Genomic DNA, 24,305 nt, shown 5'->3' with positions numbered 1-24,305 from the left:
TTATAAAGATTAAGTTTGTCAAATAAATGCTTAATAAAAATTTCCTCACATTCTGTAAGTCATCTCCACTGATAGTCTTAATGCTTTCCAGAGCCATTTCAGTTAATATCATCTCGTTTTTCAATTTCTATATTGTTTTCTATGCTTTTAGAGTCCTAGATAGTGACAATGTCTCCAATAGTACTCCCGTGTTATCTGCTTCAGTTTTAGAGTTTCTGGTCCTACAAACCTCTGTGGTTTGTTTTCTATGCTATTTTTAATCATGTTTCTTTACTAAAATTGGTAATTAGCTCTTAGAATCTTCTGGTGGAGTCATTAGGGTATTTTAACTATAGGACAATGTCATGGACAGCCAGGGATAATTAGCTTTCTTCCTGCTTGATTTTATCCCTTTTACTTTCTCTTGCCTTTTTCTCTTTATTAAAATCTTTAATCTTATTTACTTGACTCTGTTCTTTCTTTGTTGGTGAATCCAGCTAAAAGTCTATCAACTTTTTTTTAAATTCTCAAAAGAATCAACACATTGTTTGAATGTCCTTTGTAATATTTACATTCTGATTCATATATTTCTGCTCTAATCTTTGTTATTTTTTCCCCTCTACTAACTTGGGTTTGTTTTGTCTTCTAAATCCTTGACATAAATTGCTTGTTTATTTGAAAACATATTTTTATGTAGCATTTATTTTTACTTTTTTGTTTTGTTTTGTTTGTTTGTTTTTTATTTATTTATTAAAGATTTCTGCCTCCTCCCCATCACCGCCTCCTAGTTCCCTCCCCCTCCCCCAATCAAATCCCCCTCCCTCGTCAGCCCAAAGAGCAATCAGAATTCCCGGCCCTGTAGGAAGTCCAAGGACCACCCACCTCCATCCAGGTCTAGTAAGGTGAGCATCCAAACTGCCTAGGCTCCCACAAAGCCAGTTCATGCAGTAGGATCAAAAACCCATTGCCGTTGTTCTTGAGTTCTCAGCAGTCCTCATTGTCTGCTATGTTCAGCGAGTCCGGTTTTATCCCATGCTTTTTCAGACCCAGTCCAGCTGGCCTTGGTGAGTTCCCGATAGATCATCCCCATTGTGTCAGTGTGTGGGTGCACCCCTCGCGGTCCTGAGTTCCTTGCTCGTGCTCTCTCTCCTTCTGCTCCTGATTTGGACCTTGGGATTTCATTCCGGTGCTCCAATATGGGACTCTGTCTCTATCTCCTTTCATAGCCTGATGAAGGTTAATATCCAGAAGGATGACTATATGTTTTTCTTTGGGTTCACCTTCTTATTTAGCATCTCTAGGATCACGAATTATAGGCTCAATGTCCTTTATTTATGGCTAGAAACCAATTATGAGTGAGTACAACCCATGTTCCTATTTTTGGGTCTGGCTTACCTCACTCAGGATAGTGTTTTCTATTTCCATCCATTTGCATGCAAAATTCAAGAAGTCATTGTTTTTTACTGCTGAGTAGTACTCTAATATGTATATATTCCATACTTTCTTCATCCATTCTTCCATTGAAGGGCATCTAGGTTGTTTCCAGGTTCTGGCTATTACAAACAATGCTGCTATGAACATAGTTGAGCATATACTTTTGTTGTATGATAGGGCCTCTCTTGGGGTATATTCCCAAGAGTGGTATTGCTGGGTCTAGGGGTAGGTTGATCCCGAATTTCCTGAGAAACCGCCACACTGCTTTCCAAAGTGGCTGCACAAGTTTGCATTCCCACCAGCAATGGATGAGTGTACCCCTTTCTCCACAACGTCTCCAGCAAAGGCTATCATTGGTGTTTTTGATTTTAGCCATTCTGACAGGTGTAAGATGGTATCTTAAAGTTGTCTTGATTTGCATTTCCCTGATCACTAAGGAAGTTGAGCATGACCTTAAGTGTCTTTATTGTTACTTTTATGTTATTTATTTATGTGTATAAAACATCCCTTTTAGTACCATTGCACTTGTTGTCTCATAAATCTCTAATAGTTTTGTTTCCATTTTTCATGTGTTTTTGAGAAATTTGATACTTTACGCATTAATTACATTGGTTACTCTTATAACAGAAAACATTTACTTGAGGCTGGCTTGTAGGTTTAGAGGTTTAGTCTACTATTTTCATGGTCAGAACCATGGAGGCATGTTAGGCAGACATGGCGCTGGAGAGGAGCCAAAGATTCTAAATCTTGATCGGAAGAAAGTAGGAAGAGAGAGTGACACTGAGCCTGGCTTATGTATTTGAAACCTCAAAGCCCAACCCCTAGTGATACACTTCCTCCAGCAAGGCCATACCTACTCTAACAAGGTCACTCCCTATGATTCTATGGGAGGCAGTTTTCATTCAAACCACCACACTTTCCTTGTTCTTTCCTCAGAATTGCCCTCCATCTCCTGGCCCAACATAAAGATGCCCCCACAGGGGTGTTGTTTTTAATCCATTCAGTCAATCTATATTTTCTCTATGTGTATGCATGTTTAATATGCATATGTGAGTATCTATGTATATGTATACATATGTACCCTTACATATGTGCATTGTGAAGATCCCAACTTGAAGTCGGTAGGTGTCTTCCTCTTTCGCTGAACTTGGAGCTCATCTTTTCAGCTGGGCTGGCTAACCAGTGCACTCCAAAAATCCTCCTGACTCTGCGTCACTCATATCTTACTCCCTGCTGGGGATACAGATGCGCCATTGTGCTCTCACTCCCTGCTGGGGATATAGATGCACCATTGTGCTGTCTTATGTGGGTCCTGGGAATCTGAACCTGGGTCCTCATGTATGCGTAATAAGCATATTACCAACTCATGTTTTCTCAACCCTAGTTTGGAAGTTTTTATTTTTTAAATGGAGAGTGTCCTTTTGTAGTCAAGACTCTTACTGATCATAAGAACTTACTCCTTCTTGGCTATTTTTAATATGTTTTGTCTTATCTGTGTTTGATGGTGTAGTGTATTGGAGTTTATGATTTTTTTCTTCTTTGGTACATCTGCTCTTCTTGTAAGATTGGCATTACCCCATGCTGTCATCTTATTGGTTGTCTGCCTCACCCTTGAATGTCGGACTCCCTTAATAAGCATATTTTGTAAGGCAGGTCTGTATCGTAAATTCTCACTTTTGTTTGTCTTGGAGGTCTATATTCTGGCTTCTTTTCTGAATAATGCCTTTGAGTATAGTATTTCTGGTTGTAATTTATTTTTTCAGAAATTGGAACACATAATTACTTTCCCTACTAACTGGAAAGTTTGCTTATGACAAATCTATTGGGGGTGGTCAAGCCATGTCTTCACATGTAATTTGTTGCCCTCCTGTTGTAGATTTCATCTCAGATACTTAAATATAATATGCCATTGCAAATCTTTCCCAGTTAGGACCATTTAGGGTCTTATACATGAATGGCCAGAGATGTTAATGTCATTTCCAATATTAGGCTCATATTCTCTTATTATTTCACTGACTGTTTTCTATACTCTACCATTCTTCTTTTCTTTGTTGAGCATTTCAGAAACCTGAATATTTATTCAATTGTTTCAAAATTTAGATATGCTTGTTACAAGGAGGGAGCATGCTTGTTCTTCCTGGCCAACCAGCTAGCTTACACCTGAAATAATCACACAGAAACTGTATTTATTAAATCACCGCTTGGCCCATTAGCTCTAACTTCTTACATATTAATTTAACCCATTTCTATTAATCCGTGTATTGCCACGTGGCATGGCTTACCGGGTGAAATTCCCAGCGTCTGTCTCCAACGGATCCATGGCGTCTCTCCGTTCTGCCCTTCTTTCTCCCAGTGCTCAGTTCTGTCTTCCCTGCCTACCCAAGTTCTGACCTACCACAGTCCCAAAGCAGGTTCTTCATTAACCAATGAAAGTAGCACAAAGACAGAATGACTTCCTACACCAAATGTTCTCTTTAGCAAAGCAAAGGAAAAAAAAAAGGCTTCTCAGGCTCAGATAGTCTTCTCCTCACTTGGTCCATCTGCCATAGCTTTCAACAGAATTGATCTGAACACTTTTCATTTCCAAGATTTGTATTCTGGGGTTGTTTTTTAGATCTCTCTGTCTTTGTTGAATAATTTATTCCTATCATACATAGTCTTTCAGATTTTATTCAACTGTCTGCTTGCATACTATAGGATCTCACTGAGGTTTCTTTTAGATTCATTTGTGTGTGAGAGAGCACACACATGCTATGGCACACATGTGGAGGACAGAGGGCAAATTTTAGGTTTGCTCTCTCTTGTCACCTTTAGGGATTTGACGGTTAAACTCAGTCAGACTCATCTACAAGCACAGCTACCTGCTGGCCCAGCAACAGCACCAATGCTGAACTTTCTACACGTTTTCCCAGCCATTTGGCTCACACTGATTTCTTCAAGATCTGTTGCTAGAGCATTACTGTATCCTTTGGAGGCATCCTGTTACCTGTGTTTTCACACTTTCTTGTCAGGTTCAAATTTGCTCATCTATTAAATCAGTTAGCATTTTCCCTTTCATGGGATGGCATTAGGCAGGTTTTTCCTACAGGTGTGAAATGTTGTCTTCATTTCTTCTTAGGCATAATAAGAGAGTCTCCCTACAAGTTGTTTGGCTGTCATCAATGACCTTAGGCACACTGACTACTGCGGCAGAGTCAGAGAAACCTCTGTCTCTATGGGCCATGCAAAAGAGAAAACACTAGCAGTTCAGGCAGGTATGGAACAGACATTGCATGAGGAGTGCTCACTCTGCACTTAATTGGGAGTAGTGGCCCCTTGAGATGATGGAGAGTTCCTTAGATGTTAATGACGCTAGCCCTGCTACTTCTTAGGGCCTCTGGACTGTCATCTGCAGCAGCAATGAAGGGACTGAAACACATGTTTTCCACTTACCAGCAGTACAGGCCCACACACCGAAGGAAAAGAAGTGAGGGTGGGAACTACGATCCCTGCTCTGTCCCTCACACCCAGCTTTGGAGAAGCCCTGAGTCACACAGAATAGAGGTGGGGTGGCAGCAGGAACCCGAGTGTTCCTCTCTACTGCTCTGATCCTGATTCAAGACTGAGATTGTAGCAGCTGCTGGAGGTGGGGTTTTTCTTTCAGCTCATTTAGCTGTCACATATATTCCAGAGACAGGCACAGAATTTCTCAGCCCCTTTGGCTGTGCATGTCTGCAATGGGGCAAAAGTTTTCTTCTATTCTTCCCCCATGCAGTAGTGCCTCCACATTTTAACTTGTATTACCTGATAACTGGGAGATGCTGAATGTTTTTAGATACTTGTTGGTTGTTCCATTCTCTAGGAAAGCATTTATGGTCTTACATATAGTTCTCTGATCCTGTTTTAATTTAATTGATACGATTTGCTCTTTTGCATGTGTATATACAGTTTCTCCACACCATTTGAAGATACTGCCATTACTGCCATGTATGTTCTCAGTACATTGGTCAAAAATTAATTGGCTGTATGCATGTGGGGTTAATTCTTGAATTCCTTACTCTGTTGTTCTATTGTCAGTTTTTCTTCCAGTTTGATATGTAAGATTGCTACAGATTTGGAGTCTTTCTTGAATTAGGAAGGTATTTTAATGCCTCCAGCTTCCCCTCTGGAAGTTTCCCCCTGGCTGGGGATCTCTTAATTATCTGAGTCTTTTGTGTTTCTATATTTATTTCAAGATGCTGTTTCTGTAAAGAATGTTGTTTGTATTCAATGGACATGGCATTGAATCAATAAACCATGACCATTTTAACATTACTGTTTCCTCTACTCTATGAACATAGACTCTTCTCATCATCATCATTTTAATGAATTTAATCATTCATAACTTGAAGTTAAAATTTTATGTATAAAATTGTGCCATATGTAAACACATAATTTATCATCTTTTCCAATTTGGATGTATTTTATGTCTTTGTCTTATTACTTTTGTTAAAACTTTTAAAACTATTTAATGAAAATGGTACAAGTGGACAGCTCTGTCTTGTTCTGGACACTAAGGAGCTACCAGTGTGCTGCTGGCTCTGGGCGAGTCAAATACAGTCTTTACAATTTGGAGTTATTCTCTATACATATCTAGTTTATTGCTTTTATCAAATGGGATATTGAGTGAAATCAAATGCTTTTTTGTACCTGGGTGATCATATGGCTTTTGGCTTTCATTATGTTGGTGTTAGTTATTACCTTTATTGAGCTGTAAATGTTTAATCATCTTTAAATCTCTGGGGAAAATCACATATATTGACTGTTTAAAATGAAATCTTGAATTTCGTTTGTACTCTGGTGAGAACTTTTACATCAATTATCAGGGGATGTTGGTCCTTAGATTTATGTGTTTGGTTTGGTTTTGTATAATGCTTGGTCTTAAAATGAGTTTAACAGTGGTCCTTAATTTCTTAGTTTCTGAAATACTTTGAGAATAATTAGAATGACTTTTAGAAACTATTTATGAAAATTTTCTGTACAGCCTGGCAGTGGTGGCACATGCCTTTAACCCCAACACTCAGGGAGGCAAAGGCAGGCAGATCTCTGTGAGTTTGATACCACTCTGTTCTCCAGAGTGAGTTCCAGGGCAGTCAAAGATACACAGAAAAACCCTGTCTCAAAAAAACTGAAAAAATATTTTTAAATCTACCTTACAGCTCTCAGTTATGAAACAGTGGAATAGTCACTATTTCAATCTTGTTACTACTTATCTGTTAATATTTTGCATGCCTTACTGATTCACTCTTGGTAGGTTGTAGATAGACAAAAATTTGTCCATTTGTTGAAAGATTTTCAATTTATTATTATAATGTTGGTAATACTCATTTATGATCCATTATGTTCCTATGGTCCTTTTTCATCTTTGATATTTAGGGCTTTCTTTCTTTTTTGTTTTTGTTTTTTTTTTATTGGTTACTCTAGCTAAAAGTTCTTAAATTTTATCTTTTTTTTTTATCCTAGTTATTTTTTATTAATTTTGGATTTGATTTCCAAAGTCTGTAAAATATATGTTATTTATAATAACTTTCATATATACATTCATTACTATGATTTTTCCTCCTAATACTGCTTTTGATCTATCTGTATATATATATATATATATATATATATATATATATATATATATAAAATAGAACTTGTATTATATTTTGTTTCCATTCAATTCAGGGCTTGTTGGCTATTTATGAACATGAGGCTCAATTTCCATTTATTTATATATTTCCTCCTGTTTTTATTATTCATTTCTAGCCCGGATTCATTGTGGTCTGATATAGGATTCTCTAATGCTGCAGGCTAAGACAATGCAGGAACTCTATGATCAAATCGAGGCCTGGAAGTATAAGGATGGTGCTGGTGTGTAACTGGAGACTGCTTGTTAGTTTTCTGGCCTGACAGACTCAAATAATCATATAGATACTATATTAATTACAAGACTGTTTGGAAAACAGATCAAGTGTATTTCTATCTCTCACATTTTAAATTAACCCATTTCTATTAATCGGTGTATCAGCATGAGCCTGCGGACTACCAGTAAGGTTCTGGCAGGTATCTTTCTCCCTCAGCAGCTACAAGGCATCTCTCTGACTCCACCTAATCTCTCTATATATCTCTGTCAACCTGGTTATATTCTGCCCTTTTCAGGCCAAAGCAGCTTCTTTATTGACCAACAATAATAAGACATATTCATAGTATACAGAGGTGAATCCCACATCATCTCCTCTTTTCTAACTAAATTTAAAAGGATGATTTTAATAACGTAGTAAAATTACATAATACAAAATAGGTATCAATCAAGAATTGTAGTTATAATATTTTTGCAATTATAATGTTTCACATCTAATTTATATTTTATATCATAACTGAGGAAAATTGTAACTATAACTATCTGTCTTCAATTCCACCAAAGACCCCAGAAAGTTATAATATTACCTAAGTAAACAGGAAGCACATTGTAAGCAACTTCCAAAATTCTAGAATTGATAGAGATACCTCATTGCCTGGACAGTCATCCAGAGTTTTTCTGTACCATTAGCACATCCATCTTCAGCCTACAGGTCCATAGTATCAGGCAGACTTTTCCATAATGTAGAAAATTTGAAAAACTGTTTTGCTTATACTGGCTGTTTGTCAGTCACTTTTCCTTTGTGATCTATAGACTCTTTCATGAAGTAGGAACCCTGAAGGACTGTCTTACCTTCTTAGGCAATTTCAGATATTATTTTAATTCATTGGGAAGATATTATCATAGAATGGATCTTTTTACCATAATTTTTTACTGAGTAAAAAATTAAAATCTTATGTGAAAAAGGTATGTGAATTAATTATAAAAAGAAAATTGAGACTTCATCAATTAGCAGGAAGAGACCCAGCAGAAATTATAGTACCTTTTATTAATGATAAAATTAACAAATTATGGGAAGGAAATAAACCCTTGCAAAGAGCTTGTACTAATTTTTTGGGAGAGATTAATAACAACTATCCCAAAAGTGATGGAATTAAACTTATAAAAAGAACTAATTGGATCCTTCCTCTCATTGTATGTGACACACCAATAACTGGAGCCCCTACATTCTATACTGATGTAAATAAATCAGAAAGGGCAGGTTACAAACTAGAAAATTTAAGTAAAGTGGAACAAAACCCTTACGATTCTGTCCAAAAGGTAGAATTATATGCTAGTCTCATGATACTAGGGGATTTTAAAGAACCTTTCAACATAGTTATTGAGTCACAATATGCAAAAAGAGTTGTTTTGCATATTGAAATTACTGAATTTATACCAGATGATACAAAATTGACTTTATTATTTATTTAAATTCAAGATATAATCAGGCTTTGTCCCATATACATAACACAGATCTGATCTCATATGGGTCTGCCAGGTCCCCTAGCACAAGGTAATGCAGAAATTCATTGATTATTGATTGGAAATGTGTTGAAAACCTCAGAATTTCTTTAAAAACATCATATCAATAGCAAAGATCTAAAAATTACTTTTCTATTACATTGCAGCAGGTCATGGAGATTATAAGGAGATGTCCTACTTGTTCTTTATATAACCAAATACCACTGCCTGCAGGAAGTAACCCAAAGAGTACTCAAAGGAATGAAATCTGGCTGATAGATGTGTTCTATTTTGTAGAATTTGGAAAATTAAAATATGTATACCATATCATTCATATTTATTCCGGTTTTCAATGGGCAACTGCTTTGAGTTTGGAAAAGACTGAGTTGATAATCACATATTGACTAGAAGTTGTAATCATTATGGATACACTTGCACAAATAAAGACAGATAATGGTCCAGCATATGTCTCTTAAGAAAATGAAACAATTTTTTGCTTATTATAATATAAGGCATATTACAGGTATACGAAACAATTCTACAGGTCTCGCAGTTATAGAAAGACCAAATCAAACTATAAAGGGTATATCAAACTAACGAAAAGGAATTAAAAAAGATCCCCAGAAGTAGACTAAATAATGCTTTATTAACCTTCAATTTTCTTAATGTTAATGATAACAGAGCAATGGCCACAGAGAGACATTGGATAATAGAAAAAAATGTTATGAATTAAATCAGCTGGTGTAGTTCAAGGATGTGTTTAACTCAGAATGGAAACCTAAAGATGTGATATGTTGGGATAAGAAAAGCTATGGATACCATCAAAATTAATCAAGATTTTGTCTGAATGGGAGAAACATCTAGATAAAGAGAAAACACAGCTCATCCACAGAGATGATAATACATAGGTTGTAAGGAAACCTCACAAGTGTTAGGGCAAGGTTCTGTTCTCGTCCATACAGGAAAATACCTACCTTTGAAAAGTCAAGAGATCTTGAAGATCTAGATGCTTAAAGAAGAAAAGATAGTTATCCAGAAAGAATCACCAAGGAAAGAGGAATCTGATTAATTAAAGCAATATCTTCTGCAGGTTAAGATCTTATTTAATGGTAGTGGCCAATTATTAAAATTCAGAGCTGGCTTTGGAGTTGAAGGGCGACTATCTTTATCTAAATTCAAGCATGTTGTTAATAGAAAAAATCCAGAGTTTCTGTCTCATATCAGGAGCCACCTGGTGTGGGACAGAAGGAAATTAAATCTAAAGACTATTATTATCAAAACTCTGCTTTCAAAAATTTTACTTCTTCCCACACTTATTTTTGTCTCTATGATATCTTTTATTGAATATGTCTATAAAAATTTAATTTTTTCATTCTGATATGAATAATGTTTAAGTTTTCCACAATGAACAATAAATTTTCCTGCAGAAATCTTTGAAGTCTCCAGAAAAAAGATGAGGCCCACAACAATTCCACCTGGTTGGTGTGATGCCATTATGCTGATAGCACCACTTTAAGATTGGTTTTGGGTTACAAACTACTCAAGATAATTGCAACTTGGTTAGCTGAGATGGTGTAACTTCTTACAACATTCTGGACAGAACTTCAAACAAAAATTTCAGAAAAACCTTACTGACTACTCAAAGACTATCTGCAATTGTACCAGATAGTAATCTTGAAACTTAACCATAATTTTAGTTTTTACAGGATTCCATAGAAATAACATCACCCCCATGATAGCAAGAAGTAATTCTAGAAAATGATGTCCCCTCTCCCAACAAAGTTTGGCCTCAGTGTTAGGAATATCTGTTAAGGGTTGATTATAAGTGCTATAGAGTTGCAGTGGGTAGGTTCAAGAATCTTTTTTGGAAAAAAGGGGAGGTGGATGGAATGGGATAATAGGTAAATTATTACTTGTAAGCTATTATTTATATAGACAATTTACATTGGTATAGATTCTTATATATTGATACAAATTCAAATTATATTTATTATATTGAATAAGATCCAATATCTGTTTTAATATTTAAATACCTGTTGAAATATGGTTGGTGGGCTGTATCCCGCCACCCTCTTTAGGGGCCACTCTGTTGTAATATGATTGGCGGGCTGGGCTGCGTCCCGCCACCTGGCTAGCTTATGCCCCGAAATAATTACACGGAAACTGTATTTTTACAAACACTGTCTGGCCCATTAGTTCCAGCCTCTTATTGGCTAGCTCTTACATATTGACCTAATCCATTTCTAATAATCTGTGTAGCCCACGAGGTGACTTACTAGGGAAGATTTTAACCTGTGTCTGTGTTGGGAATGAGAATCATGGCGACTCCTCGACTCAGCTGCTTTCTCCCAGCATTCTGTTCTGTTTACTCTGCCTACCTAATTTTATGTCCTATTAAAAGGCCAAGGCAGTCTCTTTATTTAACCAATGAAATTAACACAAGCCAGAAGACTCTCCCCCATCAAATACCTATGCAAAGTTATTTTGTTCTATTGTATGCATGCATGTTTCTAACTGTTTAAAATATTTTGTACACTGTTTTAATTTTAGATTTATTTATCATATTGCACTATACATTTCTACCTCTAATCAAGAAATATATAATATATATTGTCTATATTTTGAGGTTGCTGAACATCTGTTTAAAGATTGTTTAATTTTTTAATAAGAAGCCTTAGTCTTTATGTCATATACGATTAAGAATTACAGGCCAATAGTCACCTATATTTTCATAGTTAGACTAGTCAGATTCTTTAGATGCATAGAGATTGTATTCTGTATTTAGATAGGTAATCGTCAAACACTTCAAAGAACTGTAAAATATGGCATTTAAATAACTTAGGATTCTGTTGACATGAGACACAATTGTTTCTGCAGCACTGATCTATTCCTGAGAGAATGTTGGGAAGACACTCCACTTGGAGCTTGTTTTCTTCTTGGCAAAACTGGTCTTTGGGCAAAGAATTGCCCCTGCCTTGAATACTGAAAAAAATGCATGATGTCCAAACTTTTGAAAGGCAGGATACAAGAAAAATGACTGCCAGACCTTGCCAAGACAAGGTTACACAGTTTTTCTAACTTTCCTGTCTTTCAAAATGGTCTGTCAAATACTCTAGGCCTTAATTGGTCATCCCAACATTGCAAATAAGACTTTGAATGATTGCCCAGGTAGCCAGTTGTCTCTGTCACTTCTTGCACCTTTAGGAAGTTGCCTAAATGCACTTCCTCTTTACTGGGGTAATTTTATTACCCTTCTCAGGTCTTTGGTGGGGTTGAAGACTAGATAGTCTTAGTAACTTTTCTCTCATGACTTAGCCAAGCCATTTTTAATATAAGACTTAGACTTCTTAGGATAGAATAACTATTGAAACATTTAGCATATATTTCTTGTTTGATGTTGTTTATGCCAGTTGTAACTCTAATTTTTATGTTTGTTTTTGCTTCTTCTTTTCCCTGTATAATACTTGATAGTTGTTCTTATTGTATATAGTTTTTTTTATTATACTTAGAACTCTCTTATTTAGACAAAAGAGGGAGGTGTTGTAGAAACTCCTTCAGCCAATAGCCTTTAAGATAGCAGCCCACTTGGGGGCATGGTCTTATGCACTATAGGTGTAGATGAAGCACATGTATGGCCTTCTTTGCTGCTGGATTTGGTTCCAGTTCCCAGCACATGCAGAGGACTGCAGATCACTTCCCTTACAGTGAGTTTATCCTCAAATAAATAAACCTGGGTTATACTCCATTCCAGGTTATTGTGCAACTCTTTGATACTACTACACTGGCAGGCTTGAGAGATTCACCAGCCATAACTGTTGATAATCTGTGCCTCTGGAGCTAAGTCTGGAAGTGTGAGAATTGGGTTGATAGACTTCTCAGGGAATACCATGGGAAGCTACTCCTCCAAAGGCAGGCCTGGGAGTGTGGAGATGTGAGGTGGGCTTGGGAACTCACAAGGGAAAGTGATAGATGAGCTGTACCTCCAGAGCTAGGCCTATTATTCAGTTTTTCTATTAACTCATTAAATATATACCTTTGAATATTTATTACATTTCTCCACATAGAAAATTGTTTTTCTTCATTAATTCCATTGGTAGATCCCTAACCACATGATTGATGTTTTCATTAGAAACTGTATTTATACTTTATTGTGGGTTGCTTTATTACTCTTTTACTCTTAGCTTTATGGGGAACCTGACACTCAGCTCCCAAATATTTCACACAGAGTCTTATGCTTTATGCTGGATGCCCAGCATTAGCTTGACTTAATTCTAGCCAGTTTTTCTTAAATTATCCCATCTGTCTTTTGCCTCTGAGCTCTTACCTTTCTCTATTTTGGTATTCCTTTCTTTACTTCTTATTTCATGGTTTGCTGCATGGCCAGCCCCTAGACTCCTCCTCCTCTTGTTCCTTGATTTCTTCTTCCCAGATTTCTTCTTCTTTTTATTCTTTCTGCCTTCCAACCTCCCCTGACCAATCCTTTCTCATTCCTTACTATTAGCCATTTGGCTCTTTATTGGACCAATCAGGTAATTTAGACAGGCAAAGTAACACAGCATCACAGAACTAAAAAATTAAACATAAAAGAATGCAACACATCTTTGGATGATTACAACAAATGGTGCAGAGCATAAAAATGCAACATATTCAACCAATATTCTACAACAATAATAGATTTTGTTGTAGGCATTTATAAAATTATTTTAAAATATTAAAAACACATACAACTTTTCCTCTTCCTAAATGTCTGTGCTTATACCTGAGATGATATGATTCCAGATCTGTAGTGAAATACAAGGATAAATCTAGAAGATCCGTGCCCATGCACATCAGTGATAAAAATACCAATATCACTTTCATGTCCACAAGCTTATTTGTATATTTTAATGTAGAATAGTTCAGCTTCAATACCATCTGACTTATTTGGGCAGGGGCAATGTAAGGAAGCCTCTAGTTCAAAGGAAAATCCATTTTGCTAACAATTACTATTACTAAGTAAAAATATTATAGAGCTGGAGAGATGGCTCCATAAAAAAGCACTTACTGCTCTTGCAGAGGACTCAGGTTCAATTTTTATCTGGTGGCCCACAACCAGTTCAAGCATATTTCATGCCCTCTTTGGGTCTTCCCAATCTCCTGCATGTGCACGGTGCACAAAACTCATGCAGACACACACAAATATACACATACATTTTAAAAATCTTTCTAAATAATGGTGACAGAAGGTAATAAAATTTTAAGACAAGACCTCACACTTTCTAAGAAAGCCTCTGGCTAATCAAACGAGCACTTCCATTGTAGAATATCATGGACTAAGTGGCTTAAATAATATAAAGGTATTTCTTCATTCTGGAAAAGAGAAAGTCCATGGTCAAAAGGTATTATGATTCAGTCCTGGATCAGACTCTCTTCCTGGCAAATGATAACCACTTTCTCCTAGCTTTTAAATAGCTTTTACTTAGAGCATTCACATGGAGAGACTGCTCTTTTAATATGTCACAAGCCCACTAATCCTACAATGGACCTGCTCCCATGGACATATCTATCTATGCTTACCACTCAAAGGCTTCATTTCCAAACACTTTAATTCTGAATATTCTGTTTTTAACAAATAAATTTGGAGAGGACACATTTATTTCTAGACATCTTCATTAAATAGGAACTTTTCACTTCAAGATGCATCCAGCACACCAAGGTTAAAAATAAAAATTTGGAGAAAAAGAACAGAAACTATTTAAAGTCAAACCAGAGGAAATGCTCTCCACTAGTAATTCTGAGACCACAAACACTGAAAAGTCTTTGAGTCACATGCTCTGCTATGCAAATATTTTCTGTCACATCTATGTTCATTAAATGTGAAGACATAATAAATTTAAATTTTCTAAATATAACTTTTGTGCTTCTCTATTACTAACATATAAAGAAGATAAAAAGATAATATTTTTATGAACATACTATAGCAACCATATGGGACATGATTAGCCTCATAAAGTATCCATAAGATGTACCTTAAAACAGCAAAATGTTGTTTCTTCACCCATAAAATTAATGAATATAAAAGAGAATAAAGGAGAGATACTGAATATCACTCAACTGCTATTAATGGAAGTATAAATTAATACTCTGACAATATATGCAATAACACCTCCTCTCAGCTATTTTTCTTTTCTCTCAGCTATTACTTGTCTGGTATACTTCCTAGAAACTAAAAATAAAATGCATGATTATAACAATCAGAGAGCATATCATAATGAAAGTCAGGTTGTTTCAAAATATATGATTTCAAAAGCAAGTGGATAATTACAAATAATTGTAATCAGATAGCCATTGACTTCTGTCACATAGTGAATGTTCAAAAGATTGAAAAAAACTGTGCACTGTGACTGTAACCAAAGTATTCAATAATTTATATTCACATAAAAAAGACTTCTCTGTGCCTACATAGATATAAACATACACACAAATATATGAGAATGATGTTGTATTTATTCAAACTAAATGATGTTTACCAAGTGTGTCAATTAGAGAGAAAATTAATCCAAAATCTTCAATAAGAACCTGTTTTCAATAGAATTTATATTTTGAATAACTATCAAATTTTTACATATTTTTGTTTCATTCATATAGCCACTTATTTTGGATACAGAACAATGTATTTGTTTCATATCATGTGATATATTATTTTTGGACGAAATTCTAGAAGTACAATGAAACCTTAAGTAAAAGAATTATGCAAGCATTCTTGTTAATTAGGTTTCATACACTTAAAAACATGTTATCAGAACACTAAGGTGAATTTATTCTCCTTGAAATATATTAAAGACTTAGGATATCCTTTGAAAGTTTTAAAACTGAGAATGAAATGTTTGACTGTCTTTGAAAAGTATACAAGGTGATTGTGATGGCTTTTCTTTGTTGTCAACTTGACTACATCTGGAATTACCTAAAACTTAAAATGACTGGGCACATCTGTAAGGATTTTAGTTTAAACATTTGAAGTGGGAAGATACAGTTCTAATTTGGATCTTTGAGGTGCAAAGACACACCTTTAATCAAGATTTCTTGAGGTGTGATGATCCACCTCTAATCCGGAGCCTCTTTTTTGCTTGAAGCCCACATAAAGGACATGCAAGAGAGAAGTTGCTCTCTTTGCCTGCTTACTCTTGCTTCCTTGCTAGCTAGTGCATTCTTTTACTGGCATTGAAGGTACTTCTTCAGGATTCAGGCATATATCAAAGACCAGGCTGAGACAGCCAGTCTGTAGACTGAACAATTACTATATTCTTGGACCTTCCATTCAGAGGCAGTTATTGTTGAAATATCTTGACCATAGCCTAAAAGTCAGTCTGATAAATCCCTTCATGTATATATATGTATGTGTATATATATATATATATATATATATATATATATATGTGTGTGTGTGTGTGTGTATGTGTGTATACATATATATAATAAATCCCCTTTGTACACACACACACATATATATATATATATATGTATATACACATATATCTGTGTATAAATATATGTCTATGTAAGTGTGTGTATGTATGTGTGTGTATGTATGTATATATATGATGTGGGATTCCCATCTGTATGCTGTGAGTATGTTCTATTACCATTGGTTAACAAAGAAGCTGCTTTGGCCTATGGCAGTGCAGAATACAGCTAGGTGGGAAACCTAAACTGAATACAGGGAGAAAGAAGGCAGAGTCAGAGAGACACCATGTAGCTGCTAAAGGAGAAAGACTCAGGAATCTTACCCACAGGCCACAGGCTCGTGGTGACACATAGATTATTAGAAATGGGTTAATTTAAAACATAAGAGCTAGCTAGAAACACATCTGAGCCATCAGCCAAATAGTGTTGTAATTAATATAGCTTCTGTGTGATTATTTGAGTCTGGGCAGCCAGGAAACATTAGTGCAATCTCTGTTTACATAATGGCACCCACCGTCTGGGTCATGGATCCACATAAGACCTGAAAAGGCTTTTTAAAAAGAGTACTTTTAGACCCCTCAAAACAGGAACCAAGCACAGCTTCTTGGTAACCGTTTTTGTTGTTGTTGTTGAATTAGACAGAAAATTGTAGACTCACAAAGATAAAATAGATAGAATATTTTCTTTAAATTTCCTAGATACAATAGAGTAAATACTGTAACTGTAATTCTTTCTTGATAACTGTTTTGTTATATGTAATTTTACTATGTTAAATTTAAAAAACTTTCTTTTTATTTATACAGAAAAGGGGAGGTGATGTGGGATTCCCCTCTGTTTGATGTGAATTTGTTTTATTGCCATTGGCCTGTGGCAGGGCCAAATAGAGCTAGGCAGGAAAACTAAACTGAATGCAGGGAGAAAGAAGTCAGAGTCAGAGAGACACCCTGCAGTTGCCAATGGAGAAAGATTTGGGAACCTTACCATAGGCCACAGCGTCATGGTGATACATAGATTATTAGAAATGGGTTAATTTAAGATAAAAGAGATTGCTATATATATGCCTGAGCCATTTACCAAAAAGTGTTGTAATTTATATAGTTTCTGTTTCTGTGTGATTATTTGGGTGTGGGTGCCGGGAAACATAAGTATAATCTTCATTTACAAATATGTATGTGTGTGTATCTATATGTGTGTATACACACACACACTCACATACACACACACAGAGAGAGAGCGAAAGAGAGAGAGAGAGAGAGAGAGAGAGAGAGAGAGAGAGAGATTTGTTATATAAGTTCTGTTAGTCTAGAGGACCCTTAACAACACAGTAATATATCATGGAGAAAGGTTAAATGAAAAAACTTGAAGAACAGAATTCTAGAGCATCTAATGAATTGTTTACATTTCAACAATTAAAAGTGGGAAACAATGTTTTGTATAACATTTGCTCTCATCCTTGTTTTGAGTGGAATCATCAGAAGTTATATGATGTATGTTCCCCAAGCTTTACTAAGCAAATTAAAGTGTCCCTTAGTATAACATAGGGACACTGAGGAGTAGTGAGAGTAGACACAGCATCTCCCAAAATGGTGTTTTTATTTAAATTTTTACAATTTTTAAAATTTGCTTCCAAAGTATTGTGTTTTCTTATGGGATCTTATACTTATTTCATTTTAGTTGGTCTCCCTCCTAAATCCATTGATCCCTTCTCCGCCATGCTCTTACCCCTGGCATAGAGTGTTACTAAATGAAATAAGTTTTAGCACATCTCTGTGAACAGCCTTTACTAAAGACCTACTTCCAAACAAGCATATTTTTAAAACCATTTAATTTAAACTTGGAAAGAGACTGAAAATATCATAGAAATAAAATGTAAATGAGTGATATCTCTGAAGGCTTGGCAAAATCTTGAGGTTATTTTCATATTTGGCACAATCAATTTTCTTCAAAAGTCAATTATTTATGTGTATAGATATAGTTTAGTTGGGAGAGTGCTTGTCTAGCATGAGCATAGCCCTGTTTCATCAGCACCCTGAGAATCTGGCACAGTGGTGCATAAGTATACTCAGAGCACTTATGGGGGTGGAGGGTTTGAGATTCAGGTCATGCTCAGTTATACAGTGAGAGCTACCAGAGACACCATCTCAAAAAGAAAACACTTTAAGTACTATTTTAGAGATGAAGACTTCATTGAAAAGCTAGACTTAAATAAATACAGAGGTACAGATCGTTTAAATATTAGAAAGTCTATGCAAATCTATTTAAGTGATTCTCCCTTATGTAAAATAATATCAAAGAATGATCAAAAAATTGCCTTGGTAAACTCCATCCCTACTGTTGATCCTTACACCAATTCCAAGTTCATATCTTCCAGTTCCTGCTCACATCTTGCTCTCAATGTGTTCCCAAAAGTCCTAAACACTTTCAGCCTACTTCTAGAAAGTTCACCCTGAATTCCAGCCCTAATCCTTCCAGCTCAATTCTTGTCTTGTTCTCTTAATTTAATTATCTATGTTGTTAATTACCTATGTTGTTCTCTTAATTATCTATTATCTTGTTGATATCTTAATTATCTATCACAACATTTGCTATGTTGAAACTGTTTTCCTCGACATCTCTGAGTTTGACCCATCTCATGCTACTGTGATGGTTTCAAGGCAGTGTTACCCCTCCTGGCACCTATCATTTTTACTACCATATGCCAACAAGTATTAACTAAATATACACCTTTCAAAAAGTACTTCCTAAAAGATGCTTCCTTTTAGCTTTTCAACCCTTACATACATCTTGTTTCACACCCTTATTATTTTCTCTCCCTATATCCTATTTTCTCTCCCCCCTCCTCTATTTCAAATAATTTTCAAATCAGTACTTTAATCTCAAATCAGTACTTCACTCTAATCTGAGATTGGTTGAAATGCAGCAGCCTTTGTTCTCAGGGCTATAAAAGGTTTTTTTTATTCATTATTTGGCAATTTCATACCCACCCATACTCCCCTGCAGGATCATTCAGACTCTTGATTCCACCCACATAACATCAGCCTCACCCACTCACACCTTCCACTGCCCAGGTCTAATTCTGAACCTCATTCTTTTGAACCGGATCTAGTCTGTAGTATTCTAAATGCTTCAGCAACTTACATATTCATGTTTCTGCTATCATTAACCCAGCTACTATCACCCTCTCCTTATGGTCTCACTGTATTTTATCTTACAGTTACTTGTACACTTATCTGCCTTCATCAAATCTGAGTCAATTTGTAAAGAATGCATTCTCCACAGCTCCAATCCACAAGTGTAAATGTAATTTCCCTGTGGAAATACATCACACAATTGCTTTTTGCATTACTGCCATATAGCCACAGTATAATATATAGTAAACATCAAAATGTATGGGGGAAGAAAAGAATGGGAGAAGGAAAATCATAATGGCCATGTTTTCTTCTTAACTAGCAACATTGTTTGTGATACTGTCTAATAAACTCAGTACCTTAAGCCATTATCTAGTACATCGAATAAGTCCTTATTTCTCCATACTTGAAAATCTAACAGGTTTCACTCAGGAGGTTGAGACAGGAGAATCCTGAGCTCAAAAACAGCTTGGGTTACACAGTAAAACCTTGTCTCAAATAAATAAATGAGATCATAAAGCCTGCTAGGGATGTTGTTTAGCACTTGTCTAACATGTATCAGGCTCTGAGATCAATTCTAGGGACCAAAATACATAGGCAAGTGAAATAAAGCATGAAGATCTCTTCCCTCTCAACATTAGGTAGGCATGGAAATAAGTGTAATATGACCTAGAACGTTTCAAGACTCTTGTACCAAAGGGAATACATTGTCTGTAACTGATTTCTTGGACTTTTTGCCAAACTAGATGATGCAAGCAGACACAGGCAAGATACCCAAGATTCCACTCACTGACTGAGAGTTGCAAAGGTACAAGTCATGCTTCGATTGGTCCCCTTTGTGTCCTCATAGCACGGCTACAGGGAAGTGAGAGAAAGAAAATGTTAACCGATGAACTATGAAGAATTGTGCCAAGGTCATTCTCCTTATGAACCTCCCTTTAAGGGATGTGTCTTTTTCTCGATGGTTCCTACCTGAAAGGGAAGATGACCAAAGGCAGAGAGTCCATGAAAGCAGTCATTTTGTAAAGGTTATAGGAGATACAATAAGACACAGAACTGAACAGCTGAGATGCAGTGAGGAGTAGAAACTGAAAACAGGGTCAACAGTGGGAGGTCTCTTTCTCTGAGGCATATCTGAACTCTTTTAGTTGAGACACAGAGACTTCAAAGCTCAGGATGAAGAGCTTGCTAGATAGAGCCAGTGTCTTGGCTTCAGGTACAAATGCCTCAAGTATCATTTCTGGCAGCTGGTAGCTTTCACTCATACTATATACAGCTGAATGTGAAAATAGCCCAGAGTCCATTCAAAGGAACTTTAAAGAGTTAAAGAAATGGTTACGATGGGAAAAGAATTCCCTTGTTTCCTGTCACACTTTTTTTAAAACCAGAAACAGGCTGTTCCTCACAATACTCATGGTCACAAGTGAAAAGAGGAAGTGATGCGAAGTCGAGATTCCAGGCTGAGAGGTCAGGAGAAATAGAAGAGATGTGATGTTCAATTTGTATAAAGTATGGAATTTGAGAGACCATTGGCTCAAGAAAGCCAGGACAGCAAAGTGGGATAGCCAATGGGAGCAGTTGACCCAAGAAGCCCAGTGTCCATCTTCCCAGACACATCAAGTACAAACCTCTGTGCTTCCAGATGTGCATCACATGGTGGGAGAGAACTCTGGCCCTCTGGCATTCTTTATTATAAATGAAACAAATCTCCTTCAACGTTGACCTAACACTCACGTGAAGTAGAGAAAAGGATGTTCTGTCCAACCGCCAATGCATCGCTTTTCCAAGGAAGAGATGCTATTATAGACTTCCAGTGAAAAAGGTTGACCTTTGGCTGATTAGCTTAAACAAGATAAAGAGGAGGAGGGCAGTCCTTAAACTATCTAGGTAGGAAGTGATTCCTACCTTGGAGGAAGGAATATTCCTAAGAGCTGCTGTGACAATTACCTGAGGGGAAGACCTTGCCATTTTCAATACAGCTGCTACTTCCCGTCCCTGATTCTCCTGTTTATTGAATCTGGTATTATATTTATTACACCTTTGCTCTCTGTTGAGCGGAACCTGAGCAGAGTGCTAGCACAATATTGTGAGAATTCTTATTATACAACTCTGATATTAATCATTATGACCACTAATAAAAATACTGTCATTTATATGACTACTTATTATCTGGTTTGTATGCTGCTGAGCTCTTGACAAAGTCAAAGTCTAATAATGCTACTAAAAAGTAAATACTTCCATTATTATGTTTTCACAAAAGAGAAAATGAAACTCAGGTAAGAAATGTACCCAAAGTCACATTCAAGCAGTCGCATGTATATTGTGTCCTGCACTCATGATAGCTTCCCTCAAAACATTACTTAAATAAATTCAAAACAATAACTAGACCAAATCACCTTTCTGGGCAGTGTGCCTCACTTGGAGAGAACTTAGTCCTGCTATAATATTTTCAACTAGACATCAGGATCAACAGAGACACACATACCTAGTCCATTTGAGTGACAAGGAAGCTCTGCAATGACTTTGGTGGCCTTCCTTCACATGACTTTTCATACCCTGCATCTCTAACTTTAGGAAGGGTTTCTTGCTAATGCTTCCCTGCTCCCTTTACTCCCCAGCCTCCAGTCCTGGGAAGCTTCAGGACTTTATTCCCTGTTTTCTCTATCAAATCCACACTCCCTTCCTTGATCTTAGCCAAGGGCATAGTTTATCCAGACTCCACCCTACCAACAGCCAAGATAAAAAAAGCTTTTCAGTGTGCCAATTCTTGTCTCTTGCCAGAAAGCCTGTAGGCTCTGCCTTCACTGTGTGGAGTGACCACAATGTCTCATTACTTCATGGCTATGGCTTTTGCCAGTAGTGCCCTTTTCCTGGCTGTTCTGAAATGAAGAATAAATTGCCACCCCTCTAATGCGAGGCTCCCATGATCCTGGACTCTGCCTTTGCATTTCCCTCTCTGACCTTTGCTTTTGGTGACTCTAACTCCACTCCGGCCACATTGTTGACAAGGCACATTCCTACAGTGGACCTTGATCCTAAATGTTCCCTTTGTCTAGAACACAATTCCCAATATCCACACAAAAAAGCCCTCTCTTTCTCTAAGTCTTTATTTAGGTGTCAACTATTGAAAGAAAGCCTTCATTTCACACTGTCTTATGCTCACCTGCCAGCCCTTGTCCTACTTGCTCAGCTCATCTCTTTTATCTGCCACCATATCACCACCTTTTATTATACTCTGCAGTTTGATTCACTTACTTTTGTTTAACTTATTGCTTGTAACCCTCGTTAAAATGTGAATCCAATAGGATCAATGGTTTTGGTTATTTTGTCCACTAAGGGATCTCAAGGGTTACAGCCTGCTTGACATATATGCAAGTGTCCAGTAAGTATTTGTTGAAATGCAGAAACATGTATTCACTAAAAAAAAAAGAGATACCGAAGCGCTTCTATTTCTGAGCTCCTTGTCCCTATCCTCCCAGTTTCCCACCTTGAACCACAGCATTTCTGTTTACACTACACATTGCTGAAAGCTTAATTCTGGGTCTCGTATCCCTGCCACATATTCACTCAATGGATTAAGGACTAGAGCAGACTAATTCATTAAACACACACACATACACACCAAGGTTAATTATTACTTACAGTTTCAGAGTGAGTAACTAAAACAGAGCCCACAATGTTACCATCTAACTGCTGGAGGTGGCTGGCACCCACAAAGTCACAGCAAGGTATGGTATAAACTACGGTTCAAAGTCTACAATGTCCAATTCTTTAGATTCAAAGGAATCTCTGCCCAATACTGCCACCTACTGACAAGTAAGTGGGGAATCAGGACAAGCACAAAGTGCAAACCAAGTCTACAAACCTGAGAAAACAAAACCATCTACTTTTTCCCAGAGATGATCAACAAGGAATTTATATCAATTTCCAAAACTATTCTAAGTAAAGGTAGTTTAAGTGAAAGGAATAACAAGGACCAGGAATATCTAAATGAATTCTGCCAACAGGTGAAGAGGCAAAGCAGGAAAGAAAGAATAGGGTGGTGAGAACAGGAAGCCCCATGGAATAGCAGTAGGTAAGAAAGGTGAGCACTTTTCTCTAAACACTGGATCCCAGATTTTCCACCAGCAACTCCCGTAAGTGTTAATGTAATTGAGACTCAAAACAACTGTATTTGTTCTCACATCACCATCCTTTTCTCAACCAAACAGATGGACACAAAAGTTGAAACTTACTGGAAAGAAAAAAATCACAGTAAAAGCATTTGAGTTAACGTCAGGATATATATGTATCTGAAGTGCTATAATATGACACGGAATCCTCTTCTGTCAAGGCAAATATACATACGATGGGTATACCCATCATTTCACCCATCAAAACCTGGGAACTCAGTTGTGTGGTGGTGGCACACATCTTTAATTTCAGCACTCAGTGGGATCTCTGAGTTTGAGGTTAGCCTGGTCTACAAAGTGAATTCTAGGACAGCCAGGGCTACACAGAGAAATCCTGTCTTGAGAAACAAACAAAAACAACAAGCAAGCCAACAAACAAACCAACCAAAAAAACCCTGAGATTTCTTCTGCCAGTCTCCCTGAGGAGGCAATCAGTGTGGTAAGGATCAGTGGGACGCGTGTTCTAGAAATATTTCTGTAAACCGCTATCATAACTCCTGTCCTTCCATTGTTATGGATCCCTAAATGTTTTAAACACATAATTTTTCTTTAGAATTGTTCATTGTTTGCACCAAAACATCAATAAATTTTGTTACCCAAGAAATGGATATACTTTTATAATAAGAAACATCACAAAATGTGTTTTGAAAGCCCCAAAGAATAGACATTTATGTAAAGAAAAAAAAGAAAACTAATGAAGAAAATAAGCTTGTCTCATATGTCTTTTGAGTTTAAAAATAAAACAACCAGTAAAAGAGTTGAGGAGACTTAATTACCATGAAA

The sequence above is a fragment of the Microtus oregoni genome, unplaced genomic scaffold (assembly GCF_018167655.1).
Source record: "Microtus oregoni isolate MIOR12 unplaced genomic scaffold, Mior012 000006F_ref0000085, whole genome shotgun sequence".
NCBI lineage: Eukaryota > Metazoa > Chordata > Mammalia > Rodentia > Cricetidae > Microtus > Microtus oregoni.
Note: the sequence above shows the minus strand (reverse complement) of the source record.